Genomic DNA, 12629 nt, shown 5'->3' on the forward strand with positions numbered 1-12629 from the left:
TCATAATGAGAAGCACAGGAAATGTGATCTTTGTAGCGGCATGACTTGTGTGGACCTTTGGGACTGGCTCACCAGTCAGACACGGTATTTCAGGAATGAAACAAGTAAGAAGCCTACTACATTTTGGTTGATCTGAATAAGGGGAAAATAAAAATCTCAAAAAATGAAAGAAAGGCTACACTGGGTCAAGGCAAAGGGAATCTCGGCCAGCAAACCAATTTCCAGACCTGAGACAGTTTACAGATCCTGAACCCCTTGCATGAAGGGACAAACAGGTTCCTCTGAGGAAGGACCTTGATAAAAGAATTTTACTGTCAGCATTTCTTCCATCCTTCCCTAGAAGGACCTACAGCCTTTTACAAAAGTAAATGTGCACTGGAGGGAGAAAAACAGTCAGATTTTCAGGGTTCTACATGAAACAGGGTCTGAACTGACTGATTCCAGGAGAACCTACAGAAAATACTGTGGGCTTCCAGTTAAGCAAAGCAGGAGCTTTATGGAGGTCAGGTGGTCAGTGGGAGACTTGGCTGAAGACTGACTCCCAGTGCATGCAGTAAGCCGCACCACTCTCTCTGTAGTTACTTCCTCAGTCCCAGAGTGTATGATTGGGATAGATACACTTAGGAGTTGGCAGAATTCTCACACTGGTTCCCCGACCTGTGGACTAAGGGATGTTATTCTTGGAAAGGCCTGTAGAGTTGCTTCTCCTGGGGAAAAAGGTACCAAAAACACTATTGTGTTTCTGGACAGACTGCAGATACTAGTGCCACCATCAAGGTCTTAAACATGAGGGGGAAGAAAAGAAAAAAAAAGACAGGGGATGTTCGCACCACATCTCCCTTAACTCTTCTATCTGGCCAGTGCAGAAGACAGATGGATCATGTAACAGCTGACTATCAAAAACTCAATCAAGTAGTGACTCCACTGCAGCAGCCATACCAGATGAACAAATCTTCTGGTACATCATATGCAGCTGTCCACAAAACATCAGAAGCAATTTGCTTTCAGTTGGCATGTGCAGCAGTGTACCACAACAGTTTTACCTCAAGGGTTTATGAGCTTTCCAACCAGTAAGTGTCATAACTTATTCTGAGGGGAACTTGATCACTTGTCTCTTCCAGAGAATATCACACTGGTCTACTATACTGGTGATATTAGTTTGATTGGACCAAGTAAGCAACCACTTTGAACTTATGGAGAATACATACGCACAAAAGAAGATGAAAAATAAATCCAACCAAAATTCAAGGGCCTTCTACCTCAGTTAAATTCATAGGATCCCAGGGGTGTGGGACATACAGAGATATTCCTTCTGTATGTAAAGGATAAAGTAAAGAATAAATTATTGCACCTAGGGGCTGGAGAGATGGCTCAAAGATTAAGAGCACTGACTGCTCTTCCAAAGGTCCTGAGTTCAATTCCCAGAAACCACATGATGGCTCACAACCATCTATAAAGAGATTGGGTACACTCTTCTGGTGTTGATGCAGACAGAGTACTATCCATATAATAAATAAACAAATCTTAAAAAAAAAAATTATTGCACCTAGCCCTCCTCACCATCAAGAAAGAACTACAACACTTAGCGGGCCTATTTGGATTCCAGAAACAACACATTCCTCACTTAGGTTTGTTACTCATATACCAAGCTGCTAACTATGTATGAGGCCCAAAACAGGAGAAGGCTCTTCAACAGGTCCAGGCTGCTGTTTGGGTTACTCTACCAATTTAGACTACATGATCCACAAACCAGATGGCACTGAAATGTCAATGGCAGATAGAGATGCTGTCTGAGGCCTTTGGCAGGACTTTACAAATCAATCACAAGACTCTACCATCATCTATGGACATCTATTCCCCCTTTGAGAGACAGCTCTTGTCCCGCTATTGGGCCACACTGAAAACCAAACACTTGACAATGGACAACCAAGTCATCTTGCAACATGAGCTGGCCATCCTGAGTAGGGTGTTTTGTGACCCACTAAGTCATAAAGTAGAGTATGCACAGCAGCAATCCATTATCAAAGAAGTGGTATATATGTGATCTGGCCCTGGCAGGACCGAAAACTTTGTAAAAGCAAGTTCTCTGAAGAAGTTGCCCAAATGCCTATTCTACTCCCATTACAATGCTGTCTATTCCCAAGCATGTACCTGGAGCTTCATGATATATGTATGCCCTATGACCGGCTGACTAAGGGAGAAGATAGAACTGGGCTCTGGTTTACTGACGGTTCTGTACATTGTTCAGGCACCGCCCAGAAATAGACTGATGCAGCATTACAATCCCTTTCTGGAACAGCCCTGAGAGATGCAACAGCGAAGGGATCATTACTAGAACTTCAGGCAGTACACAGTCAAAGGGAAAAATGCCAGGTGTGTGACTATTCATTGATTCATGGGCTACAGCCAATGGATTGGCTGGATGGTCAGGGACTTGGAAAGAACATACTTAGAAAATTGATGAAAAGACATCTGGGGAAAAGTAACATGGCTAGATCTCTCCAAATAGCAAAGGACGTGAAGATGCTTATAAAAAGGTGACTTCAACAGAGAATAAATTCATTAACCAAGTAGATAGAATGACCCATTCTGTGGACTGTAAGCCTCTTTCCCCAGGCATCCCTGCCATTGCCCAATGAGTCCATGAACAAAGTGGCCATGGTGGCAGAGAAAGAAGTTATGCATGGGCTCAACAACATGGACTTCCACTCACCAAGTCTGACCTGGCTACAGCTGCTGCTGGGTGCCAGATCTATCAACAACAGAGACCAACACTGAGCCCCAGATATGGCACCATTCCTCAGAGTGAGCAGCCAGCAACCTGGTGGCAGGTTGATTACACTGGACCATTTCCTCCATGGAAAAGAAAACACTTTGTCCTTAATGGAGTAGATACTTATTCTGGTTATGGATTTGCCCTTCCTGCTCATAATGCTTATGCCAAAGTTACCATCCATGGACTTATAGAATATCTTATCCACTGTCATTGTATTCCACACAGTACTGCTTCTGACCAAGGATACTGCTTCAGAAGCAGAGGAGTATAAAAGTGGGCCCATGACCATGGAATCCCCCAGTCTTATCATGTTCCCCACCATCCTGAAGCAGCTGGGGTGACAGAAAGATAGAACTGTGTTACAGTGTCAATTAATGGCAGCAGCATGAAGAGCTGGGACAAGGTTCTCCAAACAGAAGTATATGCTTTGAATCAGCATCCAATCAGCTATGTTTTCTCCTATAGCCAGGATTCAAGGGTTCAGCAATCAAAGGGTAGAAAAGGGAATACTCCTACTTAGTATTACCCAGTGAGCCACTAGGACATTTTTTTTGCTTCCTGTTCTGCTGGCCTAGAAGTTTTGGTTCCGAAAGAGAAAACTCCTGCCAGGAGATACAACGAACATTCTCCTTAACTGGAAGCTCAGACTTTTTTCCCCAGCCAATTCGGGCTTCTGATGCCCTTAAACCAACAGTCTAAAAAAGGAAAAAAGTGTTAGGAGGGGTGACTTATCCAGATTAGCAAAAGGGAATTGGATTGCTTCTCCACAATGGAGGTAAGAAATATTAGGTCTGGAATGCAGGAGATCCTTTAGGGCCTCTCTGAGTGCTCCTCCAAAATAAACAGCCAAGACCTGCTGAGGTACTTGCTAAAAATGGGGGAAATACAGAGTGGGTAGTAGAGAAAGACAGTTATAGTATCAGCTAAGAACATGTGGCCAGTTGCAAAAACAAAGATTAAAATAGGCATAGCTGTTTCTATCACATTTTGTTAAGAATGTTTGTACAAACATTTGTATTTCCTTTCCTCGATTTCTTTATCATATAATATAACATCAGTTAAGAGAATACCAGTGGTTATAAAGTATTGAGATACTAAAAGAATGTTCCTCAAGAGACACTGCCACCTGTTCTAAGATTTATGGTGTTTATGGTTGTACAAGGGATAGGTACATCATATTAGGTATAATCATGGCCTGGTTATTGTTTTCATTTGGAAATCAAGCATGGCAAAAGGAGATATGACTTTGTGTCAGGGTGGCAAAGAGTGGGCTTGTGGTGGCTATTCTTAGTTGTCAACTTTACTATATCTGGGATTAACTAAAACCCAAGCCAACTAGTTACACACCTGTGAAGACATTTTTAATTAAATCATTTCAAGTGTAAAGACACCATTCCTTTTTGTTTTGTTTTGTTTTGTTTTTGTTTTTGTAAACAGTGTTTCTCTGAGGAATAGGCCTGGCTGTCCTACACTCAATGCGTAGAAGCCTTGAACTCATGAAGATAATTCTGCCTCTGACTTCCAAGTGCTGGGACTAAAGATGTATGCCACCACAAGCGGCTGGGAAAATATACCTTTAATCTGAGCCATACCTTCTGGTGGTGGCCTATATAAGGGATACAGAAGAAAGAAGCTTGTTCTTTTTCCTCTTATCCTCACTCTTGCTGGTAACTTCATTCCTTCACTGGCCTACACCTTCTGATTCCGGCATATAGTGAAGAGCAGCTAAGACATCTAGCCTCATGTATTCAACAGCTACTGAATTCTTGGACTTTCTGTTGGTGGGCAGCCACTGTTAGACTAGCAGAACCAGAGGCTGTAAACCACTCTAATAAATACCAGATAGACAGACAGACAGACAGACAGACAGGTAAGAGAGACGGACAGATGGACAGACGATACGTACATATATGAATTCTGTTCTTCTGGGCAACTTTAATACAAAAAGTAATGCCTTCACTTCAAACATTTAAAATCTAGAAAACTCAGGGCTAGAGAGATGACTCAACTATTCAGAGCACATGCTGCTTTTTCAGAGGACCTGGGTTCGAGTCCCAGAACCCACACGGTGGCTCACAACCATCTGTAACTCCAGTTCCTGGAGATGCATTTCTGTCTTCCATACGCACTAGGTACACATATGGTACACAGACATACACACAGGCCAAAACAATCATACACTAAGAAAAATAATAATAAAATAAAATCTAGACACCCATTGAACTTCCCATTCCCAAGCACAGACACTGTGCTATTTTAATGTTCTATTACCTTTCAGAAAATGAGGCATTACAGTAGAGTCTAAGAACAAAGGTAGAGACTAGAAGACTGCAATGAAGAAAGTTGCCAACATTATATCAGGCATACACTAGAATCTTTCAAGTATCTCTTTCCTCCCCTGACTCCTGATGCCAATTCTCACAATTCTGCATCCTACATACCAGCAACAAATTCTGAACATTAACTACCATATGCATTACATCATGCTGTTTTCAACAAAACATGTACCCAGTTAGCAAAGCACAGAGACTCAGTCTGAGGAGCCAACCACATGCAGACAAGTATAGCCATCAGCTTACCTATATCTACTTTCCTTATGAATATTAAATATCATGTACTCAAGTTTCATCTAAGTTTTCAAAGTGCTAAAAATATGAATTGTGATAAAATTTACACTACTGACTTCTAGAATGAGAGAGTAGAGCCACACACCACTTTAAATGACATTTTTATTCAAAACTGGGTATGTAGTACAGTGGTAGAGTGCTTACCTAACGTAAGTTAGGCTCCAGGTCCAATCTCTATAAACATAGACAGAAACACACACCTACACCTACTCTTTCTACAGGCTCTTCCCTTTCTGCACCCTGCCCTGGCAAATGGGGTAAAACGTATAGCCTAGAATTGCAGTCCCGAGATCAGATGCAGCCAGTGTCACACGATAAACAAGAGGATGGAACACAAACACTGACTGCTTCTGAATGAGCTTGAGTTCTTCCCCCAGAAGCTGTCCTCTCAAGGGATCTTTCACTGGCTTACACCAGACGTCCTCCTCAGCAACAGAAGGAAAGCAAAACAAGTGCCACCCTTGTTAAGCAGCACTGTGCACGTGAACCTCTCAGCTTGCCCAGCCCATGCTGGCTGCAGTTACACATCTAAACACATGCCACTGGGATGCAAGGTCCTGGAGACCCACCTGGGGAGATTCTCTGTGCACCTAACCCTGCAGTAGGGTTTCCCCTAAAAGCTCCTTGATTTCACAGATGCCTTATAGACAATCCTAACTGACATGTAGCAACAGTCCAGCCAGAACACATCACAATCCTAACACTGGGTGTACCCTGTCCTGTTTCTTAACTGTAAAGAAAAAGAAGTGGATTTACTTCCCTGGCAAATGTCCTTCATGACCTTTAATTCTGAGTTACACACATGTGTAACCACTTTTAAAACTCACACACCACATGGCAGCAGCTCAATCACAGCAAATGTTGCCCCCAGGTATGCCTGCAGATAGGCTACAGGCTTGAATACTACCGGCTCTTTGGAATACCTATTGCAGGAAGAAAGCTACTACACCCTCCATGTGTGCTCTGGATCCTGTATTGAGTCACTGGACCAATGAGAAGTGCAAAAAGCATTACCATGAACTGAGACAAGGTCACACTCTTGTCTACATAGAAACCACCATCATTTAGCACATACAAGAGAAGGCAAAATGGTGCTTAGGAAGCAGACTGCACAAAGGACAGTGTAAGTGGGCAGAAGACACTAGAACTTAGTGGCCAGCATCTGACAATATAAAGGGACAAACAAAAACTCCTTTAGAGAAAAGAAGCCAAGGTGACCTTTAAGCACACATCTAAAAAACTGCAGCCCAGAAAAGAGATAGTGTCCAGGAACAGACTTTACCTAAAACACAGGTGTCTGCTCTCCTAAAGGAAAAAGGAAGATCAGAGCAAAGGAAGGTAAGGTATTCAAAGTAGTATGACTACTAGAGGCTTTAACATTTTGAATGAAAAATGCCCCCCAAAAGTTCAAGTCTTTGAGCAGTTGGTCCCCCATTAGTGATGCTATTTGGAGACATGCTTCTTGGAGGAACTGTATCATTAGGGACAAGTTTGAGAGTTCAAGGCTTCATCCTACTGCTAGTTCCATTAAACTTGAAGATTTAATCTCTCAGCTTCCTGCTTTGGCACCACATCTGCCATTCCTCCCCACCACAATGATGGATTCTTGTCCCTCTGAAACTGAAAGCCAAAATAAACTCTTCCATAAATTACTTTTAATTATGACGTTTTATCACAGCAACAGAAAAGTGATACAGAGGCTAAGAAATCATATCCGTCACCTAAGACAAAGGTTAAGAGATGACAGGAAAATACCAAGAGGAAACAACACTAACAGGGTTCTATAGACAGTGAGCAGGAATGACATTCAGGAAGCCGGAGAACACTGAACTGCCTTTGCCAGTGTAAAGGCCTGGAGTCCCCATCCTAACCACATGGAGAATGGTAGCTACATAAACAGCCAGAAAACTAACGCCTTCATTTAATAACCAAACTGATAAATTTCTAGGTAAAGAAGCCAGGCATAGTTTAAAGCATGCCTGTAATTCTAGCATTAAGGAGGCTGAGACAGGTGACTGCCATAAGTTCAAGGCCAGCACTGGCTACAGAAACACTATGTCAATCAAAGAAAACAAACTAAAACAAACAATCCTCTAAAAATTAATACTGGTAGCTGGGTGCAGTGGCACACAGCTGTAATCCTAGCACTCAGGGCGACAGAGGCAAGCAGATCTCTGTGAGTTCTAGGTCAGCCTGGTCTACAGACTGAGGTCCAGGACAGCCAAGGCTACAAACAGAAAAACCAAACACCAAAACAAACAAACAAACAAACACAAAACTGGTATAGCTAGGTGTGCCAGTGTTTTTTTTTTAATTATTTATTTTATGTGTATGGGTGTTTTGTTTGCATAAATGTCTATGTACCACTTTTGTGCAATGCACTTGGGAGACCAGAGAGGGTATCAGATGCCCTGAAACTGGAGTTACAGATAATTGTGAGATATCTTATGTAGACTGAGAATTAAACTCAGGTCCCTTAGAAGAGTAGACAATGCTCTGAACTACTGATCCATCTTTATAGCCCCACCATGCATATTATTTGATGAAAGAAAATATGCTTTGTTATCTTTAATGTGCCAGAGTCCTGATGCACTCTTGGTCATCATGCACCCAGGTAAGATGCAGGGTCCTGGGGCAGTGTTCTTGGCTCCATTCCTCCAGCCATATGCTGCTCTAGTGGGTACCTCCAATGTACGTACATTATGCCAGGCGAAGGACCTATCTTTCCTGTTTTTGAGGGTAGAGGACTGTGTGTTAGGAGGAACATGTGGCTTGCTCACAGACTGTACTTTCAAGGATACGAGGACAGAAAGCATGCCACACTCTTTCACATGACGTACAATATCAGCATTACAGTACATGAAACAATGACTAATTTGGCTGGGTACAATGATGCATGCTTGTGGTCCTAGTACCCAGAAGTCTCAAGCAGGAGGATCTCTTGAGCCTACAAGTTCAGACATAGCCTGGGCAACATAATGAGACATCAGCCCTGGCAGGTTGGGGGTGATTAACTAGAGACTTTACATGTGCAAAGCACTCATCCTTTATCACTAGACAATGCCCTTAGCCTTGCATTTTCCTATTTTATTTCAGCTTAAGTTTTATTATCTAGACAGAGCCTCACAAGGCTGGCCTCCAAAGCTTGTTTCTACTTTTCCACTTTGAATATACATGTTAAATTACAAATATAAAACATGAGAGGCTGTAAGATGGTTCAGCAATTAAAAGCCCTAGCTCCTCTTCCAGAGGACCTAGAGGTTACATTACCAGCATCAACAAGGCAGCTGACAACTGCAGTTCCAGGGGATCCAACAATCCTCTTCTAGACTCTACAGTCAACAGGCACATATGGTGCACAGACATGCACGCAGGCCAAACATAAAGTGAAATAAATAATGTATTCACACACAAATGAAATCCAAAGTTTCTTTGATATAAATAACAGTCTTTATTGTAATGCCATACCACTTTCAGAAGCTGTTTGTGGTGGCTGTGCCTGTAATAACAGCAAAGGAGCTTCTAAGCAGGACAGTTGTGAACTGCAGCCAATCTGAGCTACCTCAAGACTCAAAAAAAAAAAACAAAAAACAAAAACACACAATAGCTGATTGCTATAAACCTTTAGGTCTGGAGAAAAAGCTCAGCAGTTAAGAGCATTTTTTTTTTTCTTGCAGAAGACCTGGGTTCAATTCCCAGCACCCATATGGCAGCTCACGACTGTGGTTAACTCTAGTTCCTGGGGATCTAATACTCTCTTGTGACCTCCTTCGGAGCCCAGCATGCAAGTGGTGCATAGACATACACATAAGCAAAACATTCATTTACAAATAATGTCTTCAAATTAACTCTATCTACCAGAGCCCAAAGTCAACCTTACAGTCTGTCAGCATGTGGTCCTAATACGATTTTATTCTAGTCAAGAAATATATCTCTAGAATCATGAAATACTAACAATCAATTTTCACAAAAGATAAACAACATTTTGCCTTTCTTTTTTACTTATTAAGATCCGTGAGTAAGCTGGGCACAGTGGCCCATGCCTGTAATCCTAGCACTCGGAAAAGCAGAGGCAGGTGAATCTCTGTGCATTTGAGGCTAACCTGTTCTACAAAGTAAGTCCAGGACAACTATGGCTACCCAGGAAAACCCTGTCTGGAAAAAATCCAAAAAAAGCACAGATGGACGGATGGATGGATGGACGGACGGATGGATGGACAATCCATGAGTACAGTATAGCTTTCCAGATGTGTGTAGCTGGCTTTCCCTGTTACAACCGTCTTTTTCCTCTTGAAGAAGGGGCACACTGAGGTGACAAGCAGAATCCACCTTCAAACCTAGAAAACTTCCAGGGGGAGGAGAGGGGGGAGGGGAAGCACTCCATACAGGACCACTCCTACTGCCAGAAAAGCTTCTATATGTTGCTAATACTTTGTAATTAACAGCTGAAGGACTATAACCAATTTTCTTTCTTTTTAACGTTTTTTGGTTTGTTTGTTTGTTTGTTTGTTTGTTTGTTTTTTGAGACAGAGTCTTTCTGTGTAGCCCTGGCTGCCCTGGACTTGCTTTGTTGGACAGGCTGACCTGAGCTCACAGAGATCTGCCTGCACTTTAGCTTCTTTTTAACATCCCCTCCCCACCCCCAACCCCTGTTTTTTTTCAAGACAGGGTCTCACTCTGGCCATCCTAGAACTCACCTCAAACTCTGTTTCCCAAGTACTAGGATTAAAAGAATGTGCTATCACACTCAGCTCTTTCTCTTTTTTAAAATGTGTGTGTATGGCCTACATGTATACAAGAGCATCGCATGTGTACTTGGTATTCATAGAGACCAAAAGAAGATACTGGGTCTCCTGGAGCTGAAGTTATAGATGGTTGTATATCACCATCTGAGTTCTGAAAACTGAACCTAGGTCCTCTAGAAGAGAGGCAAGGACTTTCTAACCATGAGCCATCTCCCCAGCCCCAAAAGTTTTCATCAAGCAGCTCAAGGGAAAGACCAGTTAGATCTATTTCAAAGAGACCAAACTAAATAGAACAGAGGAATCAGGGAGGTCAGTTAAATAACATAAAAATAACATATTCTGAGACTACTCACTTAAAAACATTAATGGCTGGACAAGAAACGAAAAACTAAAATGTGCCAAGTATTTTTCTTTCCAGTTATCAATTCTTCCATTAGAGAAGAGACAATATGGTAGTAGCAATGAGTCTCTTTAGGAGAAATTTTCATCCCATGGTGAAACCCAAGGGCAAATGGACCTTTATGGAGACAGATGCCCCTATTCTCAGAATACATGCCGGTCACTCTAAGGAGGTTTGGGACATATCAGCCAAAGATCCTATTCCTCCCAAATGACTACACACCCTGGCCTCAAGCCAGGAAAATCATGAAAGCTACAGCATTCCCTTACAACAGGCCCCAAACTAGCAGCACAGGATGCCAGGTCACAAGCCCCAGATCTGTCCTGTCCATTTCCAAAGCTATTCTTCATGATAACAGCTGATACAGCATGCACACAATACTAAGCAAACACAGCAACTGCTGGGCCTCCAAACTATTAGAGGTTGTGAAAGAAACAAGTTTATTCTGTAAACAAGACTGTCAACCTAGTATTCCCCCTCTCCACCCCCAACAAAATCACCCTCATAAGAGATGCTACTTATTGACCCAAGAAGAGTTCATGGTGGTTATTCCACACCACTCTCTCTGAATAAAATATATGACAACAGTCACAATAATGGGCAAAACATCAGGCCCAAGAGCAAAGGCAAGAAGCAGTACTCACAGATTCCATGGCAAAAATAAAAATAAAAATAATCAGTGCTGCTCAGGACTGGGTATGAACTCCAGCAGGACAGTATGCTCTGAAAGGAGAAAGGAGGAACAAATTAAGTCAACATTAATCTCTTATTTGCTCCTTTTACAATTTAATGTCTCTCTACCTGGACCAACTATAATACAAGTAAGATGTTACTAAGGTACATGTTTAACTGGTCTGGGCTTACAAAGGGACGTATCTAATGGTTTGCTTTACAGCAAGTGTTAATTCTCAACACTAAAAAGCAATGCCACATAGGACAGAGTAAGGGAAAGGCCCACCATGATATCTGATCACCTGGGTTGGTGTGTCTTCCTCTCCTCCCCTACGAAAGGACTTAGCACTAGGCTTCCTTCACCTTAAGATTAAGCTTAGATTCAGATGCCAATGAAGGTGAAGACACCCTGACTTTACTTCCTAACACAATATGTTCTTGTTTGCCAAGTTCCTGTTGCAGACATTTAACTTAAGCTCTGTATTGCTTCATCACTGCCTTTTATCTTTTTTTTTTTTTGACAACTAGAATTTTTATTTCAAGAAGAGGGTGTCATTCCTCTTCTAGAGAAAGCATGGGGCATATGGTACACATATATACATGGAGGCAAGATACCTATACACATTTAAAAAAAATTCTTCAAGAAAAAAACTCATGTGAGTAAAGGAGCTTCCAGTCAGCACACGCCCTGTTTTAACGAAGAGTCTGACAATGTGGACGAGATGAAAACCCCAAATGCCAACATAGCCCATCATACAGGATAGGTATAAGAAAAAAGAGCAGGGTGTGTGGCTGCAGGCTTACAATCAGGAGGCCAGTACAGTAGTATGACAAGTTCCAGGTCACACATTTAGTAGAGTGTGCAGCATGTGCCAACAACTCAAAAGAAAGAAGTTGGGGGAGAGGCAGAGTAAGAAAGAGTACCTCCAACAACATTCCCAGCAGATATATTGGTAACTGTTCCCAAAGCCTAGGTGTCCTTCCATAACTCAAGGGTTAACCCAACTGGTGACCAAGCATGATGGATTCCTACTTAGCAGTAAGAACAGAACTACAGGCAACCCAACTACTAAGGCAGCACTTCTCAACCTGTAGGCCTCGACTCCACTGGGGGTTAAGTGATCCTTTCAAAGGGGTTTAACAATATCAGGTATCCTGCACATCAGATATTTCTGTTATAATTCATAACAGTAGCAAAATTACAGTTGTGAAGTAGCAATGAGAACTTTCATGCTTGGGGTCACCACATTAGGAATTATATTAAAGGGCAGCAGCACCAGGAAGGCTGAGAACCACTCTCCTAAAGGAACTGAGCTGAACCAAACAGGGTGATAGGGGATCACAATCTGATGGATAATATGGCTGCCCCACCCCAAACCATCATGTGGAACACATACTTATATATTATG

The 12629-nt window shown here is 42.2% G+C and overlaps 1 protein-coding gene across 3 annotated transcripts in view; it reads right to left on the reverse strand.

Moving 5' to 3' along the window:
* The window catches only part of Ankrd11 (ankyrin repeat domain containing 11), a 175770-nt gene that overhangs the window by 91960 nt on the left and 71181 nt on the right, over positions 1–12629 (reverse strand). For 2 of the 3 annotated variants that reach the window (XM_055621549.1, XM_055621551.1), the window contains one exon: positions 11193–11271. The exons of the other annotated variant lie outside the window; for it this stretch is intronic. The gene's annotated coding sequence lies outside the window, so the exon portion shown is untranslated. Of the gene's footprint in view, positions 1–11192; positions 11272–12629 lie in introns of those variants that run through there. 3 annotated transcript variants of the gene reach the window in all.

This window comes from Psammomys obesus, unplaced genomic scaffold (assembly GCF_907164565.1).
Source record: "Psammomys obesus unplaced genomic scaffold, mPsaObe1.curated_primary_1811, whole genome shotgun sequence".
Classification (NCBI taxonomy): domain Eukaryota; kingdom Metazoa; phylum Chordata; class Mammalia; order Rodentia; family Muridae; genus Psammomys; species Psammomys obesus.